The 12670-nt window shown below is 39.9% G+C and overlaps 1 long non-coding RNA gene across 1 annotated transcript in view; it reads right to left on the bottom strand.

Annotated features, from left to right (window-relative positions):
• The window catches only part of LOC121401552, a 69037-nt gene that overhangs the window by 34777 nt on the left and 21590 nt on the right, over positions 1–12670 (bottom strand). Inside the window, exon 2 of the long non-coding RNA XR_005966342.1 lies at positions 11592–11666. This is a non-coding gene — a long non-coding RNA (uncharacterized LOC121401552). The remainder of the gene's footprint in view (positions 1–11591; positions 11667–12670) is intronic.

Genomic DNA, 12670 nt, shown 5'->3' on the forward strand with positions numbered 1-12670 from the left:
CACTGAAGTGGTGTGCCCACTGACAAAGGGAGGGACAGGCAGAGAGGTCATGTGTCCAGGACAGTTCTGGACCTAAATACAGCCCTATCCCTGGTATTTACCTTGGCACACTGATTTGAACCCCAGAATGAGTGCCGCAAGAGCCATCAGGACCAGAAAATAACATAGACCAGCTGAATGGTACTCTGACCTACCTGTGAGACAAACAGATATCATATGAGAGGCAATGAATGGCCACCTTTGTATTGATGTCTTCAGTTGGACCATCCAGATATTCAAAATACAATATTATACAGAATTCATTCAACAAGGTATAGAAAACTGCTGGCTTACGGAAGGCAAGACATACAGTATCTACAAGAGTACATATCATTTTGAATTAAACAGCCTAGATTATGTTTTTTATTATACTTTCAATTAAACGTTATTCAAATGGATGGGGCGTGTCCAAGATGGTGACTTGAGCAGACGTGCTTGAAGAAGCTCTCCCACAACCCAATTATCCTGATCGCCACAACAGCAGGAAAGGCAAAGTTTTTTGTGCACCCCCTACATACTCACTACGATGGGGAAATATGGGAAGCGAGGGAAGTTCGAACAGTCGCAAAAACTAGATAAATATCTGCAAACACCACAGCTGGAGCGAGAGCACGAGGATGAACTTGATTTGAGGCCTGTGTCACCTAATCTGCCTTCCCAAAGCCAAGATCTCCCTATGGGGGAGGCATCAAATGCTGACCTGCTTGCGGCATTTAATAGCTCACACACAGCTGCACCTATCACAGCGAAACAGTCCGCAAAGGGAAGGGGATGGCCCTCACAATTAGGCCCAGAAGTATGTGCTGCTCAGCGCCTTACAACCACTTGGCTGTTTCAGTGGACATATTCTGGACAGATTGTTCAAAGCAACGACATACTTTATTGCAGAACTAGATGTTTCGTAGGCGGAAGCGAGGGCCGCAAGCCACCTCCACTCCCTTTTCCTATGTTCCACGGTTTTACTGTTGCATGCAGTTATACATGCATATTGTGCTTGGTTGAGATGCACTTGGAGCTGCCCGAGTTTCAAGCCTCATGGCCCCTCAAGGACAAGTCCCACAGGAAGTGACTCTTATCTTTCTCTTACAAGTGGATTCCCTTCATCCTGCAAGTGCACTCTCTGTGAAATATGTTTATGGGTTTGCTATTTTGCTATATGCAATATAAGAGCAATGTTAAGCTCTACTGCATCTAATATTGTGCCTTTCAGGTCCTTCATAGGATGGGTTGGCGAGCAGCTACCTCGTCAGTAGGCATTAACCTCAGCAAGTTTAAAGTTCGGGGTATTGGCTCACCCATGTTTCAGAGTTGGGCAGCATGGGATGGGTTCAAATTTATGTGCAGTTTTTTAACAAGATACAATATCTGGGGGAAAAGAATAACAGATGGGGACTTTATGTGTTATGTCTATTGGTATGTATATTCACAGTCTATGCAATGTTTGGAATTTTGCAGGCCACACCAGGTGGCACAAGGCCGATTGAAATTTATAATTTGCCTTTATAATGACAGGGGTATCAATTGTATCATGGAATGTTAGAGGCCTTAACTCTAAATTCAAAAGGGCGTTAATACTTAACCATATTTAAAGATATCGCCCAGAGGTGGTTTTACTACAGGAGACCCACTTGCCCCATTTTCAACTCACTCCAGGGGTGTTTCTATATTGATAAAAAAAGGTGTCCCGTTTGAACTTCTCACCATACATACTGATTTTTTTGGTAGATTTATCATTTTGCATTGTAGGATTCAAAATAGGCCATTGATCTTGGTAAATGTGTATATTCCGCCTCCATTTTCTCTCACAATCTTAGAGCAAATTTCCCAAAAGGTGATGGCCCTTCCCGCTGATTCTTTATGCTACATGGGGGACTATAATTCCACATAGAACCCAGAGGTGGATAGGTTATCAGTAGCAGCAGATGCGGCCTCTAATTTAAAGGGTTGGATGGAAGCCCTGTCAATACAAGACTTGTGGCACAATAACTATCCAACTGATGAGCAATACTCATGTCACTCCAAAACCCAACAGTCTTTGCACAGCTCCTTCAAGAAATTCGATATTTGCAGAGGGTACATTCTGACCACTCCCCATTAGAGATTAAAATTTCTCTGGCCATGTCCCCCAAACACACCTTATAGCGGTTGTCACCAATATGACTAGCGAACAAATCAGTGACCAATAGCTTTGTTACTGATACCAAGCAATACTGGGAAACTAATGAAACCTCTGCAACCACAACACAGTATGGGATGCTTCTAAAGCAGTCTCTAGGGGTACCCTCATATCAGCAATAAAAAATGCTAGGGAAGCCACCAAGGAGGAAACGAAACAAAAAGAGGCAGCAATGCAGGCAGCCCAGGCTGCATTTATCAGGGTAAAATCCGAGGCGAACCATACTGAGTTAGTAAAAGCTCAAAAAGAACTTGACCTACAGCAGGTGAATCTAACTAGGAAAAAGTTGCTATATCAAAACCAAAAAGTATTTGAGTCAGGTGATAAAAATGGCAAGGTACTAGCCAATCTTTCTAAAATATTGGAAGCTACAACGGTAATATCAAATATTAGGGATGGAGCTGATAACCTGAGCTGACCCACAGCAAATAGCAAACATCTTTGCTTCATACTATAAGGATATTTACACTGAACAAACCCCTAAAGATGAAACTAATCTTAAAAATTACCTAGACAGCATCCCAATCCCCAAAATGTCCATCGAACAAAGACACCATTTGGACAATCTCATTTCCTCCCAGGAGATCGAGGAGGCAATACATAGTCTACCCTCCAATAAAACACCTGACCCAGATGGACTTCCAGCAGCATGGTACAAGGTTTTGTGTAAATATGTGGCCCCCCCGCTAGCTAAGGTATTTAACGAGTCTCTAGATTCCCATACACTTCCTGAGACATTCTATGAAGCTGTGATTATTCTAATCCTTAAAGCCGGGAAAGACCCAACTAGGTGTGATTCCTATAGGCCTATTTTATTGATCAACTCAGATGCCAAAATACTAGCAAAAGTACTCACTAATAGACTTACGGGAATTATAACGGAGTTGATACATAGTGATCAATCAGGCTTTATGCCTAAAAAAACTACTTCACTAAATCTGAGAAGAGTTTTTACTCACCTGCAATACTCTAAACTAACACAATCAAAGGGACTACTAGCGTCTCTCGATATAACAAAAGCTTTTGACTCAGTTAGCTGGGAGTTTTTATGGGCAGTGCTAGAACGTTATGGGTTTGGCCCCAGGTTTATTAATTGGATTCAACTGTTGTACCACAAACCTACTGCACGCAACCGTGTCAATACCATTTTATCTAAGAGTATAGGTCTGAGTAGGGGTACTAGACAGGGCTGCCCCCTGTCCCCCCTACTATTTGCATTAGTGGTGGAACACCTGGTAATTGCTATCCGACTCAATGCAGGGATTAAGGGCCTAATGGTTGGTAGAGCTGAAGATAAAATAGCCTTGTATGCAGATGACATAATTCTGTTTTTGAAAGACGAAGGGAATTCACTTACCCAGGCTTTGAACACGGTGGAAATGTTTGGTGAATATAGTGGTTTCAGAATAAACAGGCAAAAAAGTATTTTGTTTTCTTTAAAGGGCCCAAGAGAAGGGGACATGCATGGGCTATGGTGGGTATCTCAGTTTAGATATCTTGGGCTAGAGATCACCAGAGATTTTTGTGACACCAACTTAGATCCTATAGTAACCAAATTTAAAAAAGATGCTTTCCATTGGATTAAATTCCCTCTAACGGTCTGGGGCAGAATTGATTTATTCAGAATGATATACGTCCCAAAATTTATGTACCCCCATTAAAATGGCCCAATTCTAGTGCCAAACCGGTTCTTCGCCAAGCTCAATAGCGAAATTAGAACATTTATATGGGCCAATAAGGCTCTTGGGTTGGATGGGCCACCCTTACAGGTCCCTAGCATATGGGGGGGGGTACTGGTCCGAGGTGATGGGGTACATAGATGAGAATTTGGCCTTGCCTAGGGTTAAGTCCCCTGAGGTTTGCCTCCAGGGGGTGATCGATGATATCATTCCCCGAAGTGGGTCTAGGAAACTAATTAGAGTAAACAGTTTTGTTTTATGCAAAGAAATTGATTGCCATAAAGTGGATGAGCTCTGAGATGCCAAAGCTGGTAGATTGTATAGCACTAGTGAACAAAACTTTACCACTCATAAAACTGACATATGTAGCACGGGGCGCCCCTGAAAAATTTGACATTTTTTGGACCCCTTGGGTTGACACCAATCCAACAGTAGCACTCCCCGATTCAGAATGTCCACATTGACCTGTCCCCAATAGAAGGGATAAGAGTTGGTACCCCAGAAGGTAGATTGTAATATAGGCGGATACAGGATATTGGTATGGTGTTTGCCCTGTTATGTTATTCTGTATGTTTGTCAAATTGATGCTAAGCTGTAATTGGACTGTAATTTGTTGTTTGTTTGTTAAAAAAGCAAAATAAAAACCTTTAAAAGAAAGTTATTCAAATGGAGGATATATTATTAAAAGGTCTATCACCATCTGGTAGGGAGGGGGGGTCAAGGTAATATATAAACCAAATTGCTTTTATACTGTAACTCAGTGGCAGTTTTTTTTAGCATGTATAAGGTAAACATCTACTTCAAAGAGAAAGAAAAACAGAATGTGACTCTTTCATCATGCCTCACTTCCTAGGGAACTGATTCACAAACACAAAATGAATAACTCAGCATCCAAATGAGACATCAAAACAGCAATCATTAGTTCCCTCTACATCTTAGGTGAATGTAAAATGTCCTTTAACTAAGTAACGCAGTGCTACTAGCGCTTTTAAGATCTATTATTTAGGCCCCTATGTCACATTTTAGAGGAAGCAACATTTAAATATAAACAGGCAGAGATAATGTATGTATGAACCTGCTGCAACGTTTAATTACCATTAAATATGAGATGCTTAATTAAAATGTTATTAGAGTTGCAAGATACTGTTTTATTTGCAGTTACTGCCTTTTCTTTTGCAGTTATTACAGCACCACCTATAGCTTATACAACATGTTCCCATAGTCTGCTAAATAGTGTAAACAGCTATGATCTGTAATGCAGACAAGGATTATGCACTAAAAGTTTGCCTAGGAGCAGGAACCGCTAGCAACAAATTAGCATGTACAATTTAATGGTTGCCAGTTTAAAAAGCATATCTTATTGTTTGCTATGGGTTACTGCTACGAACTGGGCATACATAGTGCTTTTTATTACATATGGCGCTTGTTTGAAAAGTAAAGACCAAAGCATCAGAAATGGCAGGACACTGGACATGCCCAGATTTGTTAAGGAAATTTGGTTGATTTTGACTAAACTACCCAACCATCTGGACATGCATGCAAGGCTGTTTCAACCGATCATCCTGCAATCCAATAAGCCTGCTTACAATGGAATATGACTGAAAGGGTCATATCAGCCAATTTTCCATGTCAGCTCAAAGTGCAATAGCTCATTTAGGAACAACTGCCAGTGTATAGGCATATTATACTTCCCTTTAATAGCACACAGGACACTGAAGTTCTGCATGGCTGGCTCAGCAACCATTGCCTCTTGTTTAGCTTTTTAACTCTTATAAGTAAAGGTTCACCCACAATAAAAACTGCCTTCCAGACTGAGTTGGCAGTTTATTGGGGTTATTGGTATGGTTTTATCTGATGGCCCTGCCCAACCTATATCTGGCCAGAAATTGGGCAGATATAAATCCTGTTTTTCTATTTGGATCCAGGACTGCATCTGAGTGTTGATACAGTCCTTATCCTGATGGCCTGAATGGCTCCAATTATGGCCTGTTTGATATTGACATGGTTGCCAAACAAGTGGATCTACACATGTATGGCCAGCTTTAGGCCTGTGTTAAAGCCATGTAAAAGATCAAAAACATCAGTGTGATTCCATTTTATGGGAACAGAAATTGTCTTTTGGAAGTAGAGCAGCAACTTCAATTTCTAAAGAGGTGTTTCTGGACTCTTTTCTTATCTCACCCAAGTTAAGAATTAGCCTTGTATTTAGGAGTAATAAAGTTGACCCACCCAAACAGCATGGGACCCAATCTATAGGTTACGAACTGTATGGTTCTCCTCATGAGGAATCATATTAAGCTGAGGAACTTGTTTTTCTTTTAACTAACTCCAGACACAAAGAAGAGTGCAATACACAGAAGCATCAGAAATATAACACTGCCACTAATTCTGGATAACTTCACTGATATATGGACTTACTGTATTTTTTAGGCAGCAACAACTGAATGAGAATACTCTGGGAATTGCAGCACTATAATTCTAACACCACTACAACTCTCAAACAGCTTTCACCAGTCAGATGAAGGAAGATAAAGTTCAGCAGATTCTGTAACGTTATAGGTTGTCCATCCCTGCACTGGATAGATAGAGGTTTATTAAAAATAACACAAAGGATTCATTTTAGTGCACATGCTTGAAAACAGCTGTCATTTTACATAACCAGCCTGATTTATTACTATCCCCAGAGCAGTAACCCACAGCAGCTAAGCAGCAGGCACTTGCTTTAATTAATACACTGAAAAAAGCTGATTGATAATTGGTTGAAATGGGTTAATGCAGTGGAGTGATTTTGTTATGAAATAATTCCCACAGTGTAGATATCATCATCATTATCTTTGTGGCCCTGGGACACGGTGGCTCTTTGATCTGCCACACTGTTTTATGTAGCCATTTAAACTACAGAATGGCTGAGGTGAGTGTATAATATGCACTTGATGTGATTGCTTGGGCACCTCTGTGCAGATAGTCTGTATGGAGTGGGGTATGGGGGGAGGTGTTTATTTTTATGTTTACAGCCCCTTGTTGGTACTGTTTAGTACTAGCTTGTTTATAAAAAATAAAGATTGCCTTTAAAAGATATTTGGGTGTTGGTGCTATATCATGGACACTTTAGTGTGTTTCATATGCTATAATCCGACTATAATTTCTTTCTTTTTTTGTTCCTAAAGATGGTTACTCAAGCTTGCATGTTGCTGTATGGTTAGGATGTGCACTGCACATACAGGAACAGCTGCCATATGATGTGGCATCACATACACAGACTCAGCAGATGCACAAAGAGAAATTTACATAGAGTCATGTGAGAAGGAAGGGAAAAGCTTAGAAATAAACCACTTGTGCAAAAACAGGCAGGGTGGGACATTCTCAGATATATTCTTAAAGAGTTTCAGAATGCAGTAGAACAGCAGCGCATGGTCTACATTACAGTATGTCTCTAGCCAGGGGAATCAATTTCCTCTGCATTGCAGTTTGCCAATATTGCCTACAACAGTTAATAAACTGGGCCTATTACAACATATTTTCTATGAAACATAAATAAGATGGATGCCTTTAAAGGTAGCTTGTGCGCAATTTACATAAAAAACAAGGCACTGGTCTTTCTCAAAGTGCCTAATTCACAGTAAAAAATGCTCTAAATACACGAACTGGTGGGAAAACAGCTTGAGTAACGATGACATATCATCATTGTCACCACTAAGCGACTACCGTCAAGGTATCACACATAAAATACAACAGAACATACAGTGCCTTCGTACCACATACACATACTGCAAGAATTAATGACATCCTAGTCTAAACACTTTATCTAAATTACTGATAAAAACAAGAGACATTGTAACAATATTCCCTCGCAGTGATGGTGTTACCATTTCTTCATTTGTCTATAGCCACAATTCACTATGTTGCAAAGTTGCTACAGTATCATAGATTTGAGATATGTTTAAAAGTCTGCCATGGAAATCAATCCCACCCGGTCATTGTGTTGTATTATTAATTGGATCTTGTATTCCACATACCCCTCAATATCTAACCTGAATTTCCCTTAGGTATATTTAAGTTTCTAAACTATTACATCTATATCATGCGACTACAGATTCCTACAATGCTATTTACCGCTGACCATCAACTTCTCTATATTTACCCCTCACTTTCCATTTGAACCTAACTCCATGTTAATCAAGCACCTATTCCTCCTTCATCTCCTATACCCCTGTGTGATACCCCTGTAATCCCTCACATGTCCATTTATTTCCAATGGGTCTCACACAATCCCACACAGTGAGTACTGACATCCGAATAAAGCCCAAATGAATCCAGAGCAGCAATCCTTTGAGTTAAAGGCATCTATTGTGTAATGCCAGATGCAGTCTGTCAAACAATGTTACAGCTCAATACTCTCATTAACAAACTTGGTAGATACTGTATTGTTCAGCCTGATGTTTGTACCATTAGTTATCCATGGTGGGTGCTATTCTGTATTTCATTCAAATCAGACTATCCTGGGGATTATATAATAAGGGCAAGAAACACCCACATTCCTCCACTGTAAGCTTTGGTGAGCAGAGGCTACAGCTGCTTGGTACCTGTTCTATCACTAGGGTTGCCACCTGGACAGTATTTTACTCTCCTGGCCGTTACAAATGTTGCTTGATGCTTTTAGCAGTGGATTCATTAAAGCAAGTACCTGCTTAGCTGCCAAGGGCAGATTGGGTTGTTTGAAACAAGTTTAAAGGAGAACTAAACTTCAACAATGTTATACCTTACATCAGTGTCGTCCAACTGGCGATCCCCCCTTGTGACCCCCCATATGTCTGCCTGCTGTGTCTGCTTACCTTGTGTAAGCTTTAAAAGTTATTAGTGCTGAGATTGACTGGCCCCTGCATTGTTTATACCTCAAATTCAGACTGTAACCCCCTGTATTATTTACACATGTAACCCCCCCTGCATTGTTCACACCTATAAAACCTCTATTGTTCACACCCCTAAACCACTGTACTGTGCCCACATTGTTCACACCTCATACAAAGGGGCACAAGCAGTGTCACTGTATGTAGCACAGTATAACCTGTTTATCATAGAATGGTCCTAATAAGTTTACCTGTCTCCTGCTGTATTTTGCCTTCCCTATGGTCATTGTGTGTGCCATACTCTGTCTAAAGGAAAGGTTGTGGGAGCACTCAAAGGCTTAATAAAAATGTACTAAATTACAATGGAAGTGCTACTGACCTGGCCAAATTAACTACAGACAAAGAAAAAAAGAAGAAAAAATGATCAATGCACATTCCCTTGTCCCCTGTCATATCAGTAATCTATGCAGATGCATGTATTTACAAAGACAGGGGTTTTTTTAGTTACAAAATTATGATCATAAGATTGATAAGCCACCATACCACGTCAAGGTAAAACCCATATGGCGGTCCCTAACTATTTACCTCTGGTCATAATTTCAAATGCTAATGCTAAAGCCTCCCGGCATAAGAGCATTACCTGAAATAAAAGGTCTCCCGACCTGGGCATTGGTTTCATCATAGGGCTTAGTCCTCCCCCGCCATTAGCTTTCAAAGGGGAGAGATAACCTAGACCCCAGCATTGGTTCCTACCCTCTGCCTACCCTACCTACTGTGTGTGTCATACTCTGCCTGCCTTATGCTCCCTGTGTGTGCCATACTCTGTCTGCCCTATACTCCATGTGTGTGTGTACCATACTCTGCTTGCCCTATGCACCATGTGTGTGCCAAACTCTGCCTACCCTATGCTCCCTGTATGTGCCATACTCTGTCTGCCCTATACTCCATGTGTGTGTACCATACTCTGCCTACCCTATGCTCATTGTGTGTGCCATACTCTGCCTACCATATGCTCATTGTGTGTGCCATATTGTAATAAGACTACCTGCCAGGTGGCGGGGATACCTGTCGTCTCGCGTGCAGGGATGCCTTGCAGCCTCCTGTGTGATCCTGCGCCGAGTTCTGTCACTTCCGGGCTGTCATTGAACAGTGGCATGAAATTCAAATATTTAAAGGACACCTTGCCTAAGGTTCTTTGCCCAACATAAACGTTCTTCCTGGTTCGTGGGTGCATTCTAGTTATTCCTTGTACTAAAAATCTGTATTTGACAATTGTCTGTCCTCGTCTCTGCTATCCTGCTGCCTGAGCTGACCCCTGCCTGTAGGTAGGGTTTGTTCTGGGGGTTTGTTAGCATTTGGAAATTGTTGTTAGGGGCCCCTAAGATTTACATTAAAACCTGGACATTCTTGTTCAGAACTGATTAATAATCAGCCCTTCAGCATTAACTGCTGTGACAGATGTATCCTATCTTTCTGCTTAAATATTTATGTTTTTCAAACACCCCCAAGCTTAGCTTTTCAACAGTATCCCATAACGCAGTAAGCATATGAATTATCACTTACACTTGGAAGATGGCCTAGCAAGATCCAAGAATGGGGAGCTGCTGTGGACAAATTTGAAGGCCTGGGTCATTATTTTAATAGGATGCTGAACCTCTGGACTGCAAAAGTAAATTCAGAAGTTAAAATATGACATTTCTAACCCAATGCCATCTGACAACTGATGTAGAAACCTATCATGTAGTTTGTTAGATATTGTGCAATCTGCCTAAACTGAACTAATCTGACCATTCAGAAGTTTGATTCCTTAGCTCTGTGAAAGGCAATATCCATGAGACAAAATACCTAATCGTTTTAATACCCAAGGTATTAATACTACTATTATTTAGTGTACAAAGGTCAATTTATGTTTACACTGTCCTATAATAAACAATTCATAGTTGAAAACATATTACAGTGATTTATATACATCTCTTATGGGGGAATGTAACAAAAAAATATAAAAATATAGCTTTTGCAACCCGGAAACTGTTTAGCGACCTCCTCGACAGTGGAAGAAGGTTTGAGAATTTTTTAGTTAGCACCAGTGCGCAGTGAATATAATAAAACTTCTTAATGAAAAAGTTTTTATGTTTGCTCCAAAAGATTACGACACCTTCAAGCACTTCTTAAAAGTGGGCAATGCACAATGAAAATTCGCAATGCAATAACAACTTAAGGAAGAGTATTACATGTGAAATGCAAATTTTTATTTTTATTTGTGCAAACTGTTTTGCTCTTTGTGACTTTTATTACATTCTCCAGTTAGAATGCAAACTCTTGCTCCTGACAATATCTAACTGCAACTGTGAACCCTTTTTGGAGTAATGTTTTTCTGTGTATGTTAAAGATCATGTATTGTATTTTTACCCCTTTACTCTGTAAAGCTCTGCGTGAAATATAATTATTATTAGTAGTAGCAATAATAATAATAAATGTATGGCATGTAGGCTGAGGAATTTGTGTCATATAACTTGCCATATTTAGCAAATTAGAATGATTATGTTTCACTCCCAGAATTTTTTACAGTTAGGATGTATTTGTTTCTGGCTAAGACAACCTTAAAAGATAAAAAGAAAATGTAAGTACATTAGTCACAAATTCAGCATGAATTCAAAGAAACTAGATTCAGACAATCCAGATTGTCAGCACAATCTGTCAAGCTAACAGGGCACCTACGTAAGACAATATAAATATATACATATACATGTATTCTGTGAACCTGTTCTAAATATAAATAAGAAGTTGTAGAACTGGAAAGTTAGGAATTTTCATGGGTTGCTACAAGGTCTTTATTAGGACATACTGTACCTGAGTTCATATGATAATAGTTTCCAGTGACAGTCAGCTGCCAGAAAATGAATTTACAGCATAATATGGAGAACACTATGGAGAGAAAGAAAAGTGAATTTCTCAGTATTCTAAACCCACTTCAGTCTTTAAAGGAACAGTAACATCAAAAAATGAAACTGTTTTAAAGTAATTCAAATATAATGCAGCGTTGCCCTGCACTGTGTTTGCTTCAGAAATACTACTATTGTTTATATAAATAAGCTGTTGTGTAGCACGGGGGCAGCCATTCAAAGGAGAATAGGCTCAGGTCACATAGCATATAGCAGATAAGCTCTGTAGAACATAATGTTATCTGTTATCCACTATTTAACCTGTGCCATATAGCCTTTTTTCAATTTCCACCATTGCTACACAGCAGCTTGTTTATATGAACTATAGCAGTGTTTCTGAAGCAAACAGACCAGTTTTACCAGTGCAGGGCAACAGTAAATTACATTTTTATTACTTTAAAGCTCTTTAAGGTTTTGGTTTTACTGTTCTTTTAATATAGTATGCTACTTTATAAAGCTGTTTACCATATCCTACCAGTGTATCAGTGAATTAGACAGACTACCTAGGCCCTAAATGTTTTTTTGAACTGCTACCCCAATGTCCTTTTCATCCTACCTAGTTTTTTTCTGTAACAATTCTCCTAATGCTCAAAGGTTCCCATAAAATCCCCTGAGAATGGCTTAATAACCAACCCAAGCAACATCAGTGTGAGAGGCATAACACTTGCACTTGGACCTTTTCCCACTCTGCTAATGATGGCCCAAATCAGGGCTGTCTGACTTGAGGCCCATAGGATGTATTTTGCCCTCCAAAGTATTTAGTACAGTCCACTTCCTGTGGGCTCATATGTCATTATTTTAATATATCCCATGAACACTTAGGGGCACATTTACTAAGCTCGAGTGAAGGATTCGAAGTACAAAAACTTCGAATTTTGAAGTATTTTTTGGGTACTTCGACTATCGAATAGACTACTACGACCTTCGACTACGACTTCGATTCAAACTAAAAATCGTTCGACTATTCGACCATTTGATAGTCGAAGT

The sequence above is a fragment of the Xenopus laevis genome, chromosome 3L (genome assembly GCF_017654675.1).
Source record: "Xenopus laevis strain J_2021 chromosome 3L, Xenopus_laevis_v10.1, whole genome shotgun sequence".
Lineage (NCBI taxonomy): Eukaryota > Metazoa > Chordata > Amphibia > Anura > Pipidae > Xenopus > Xenopus laevis.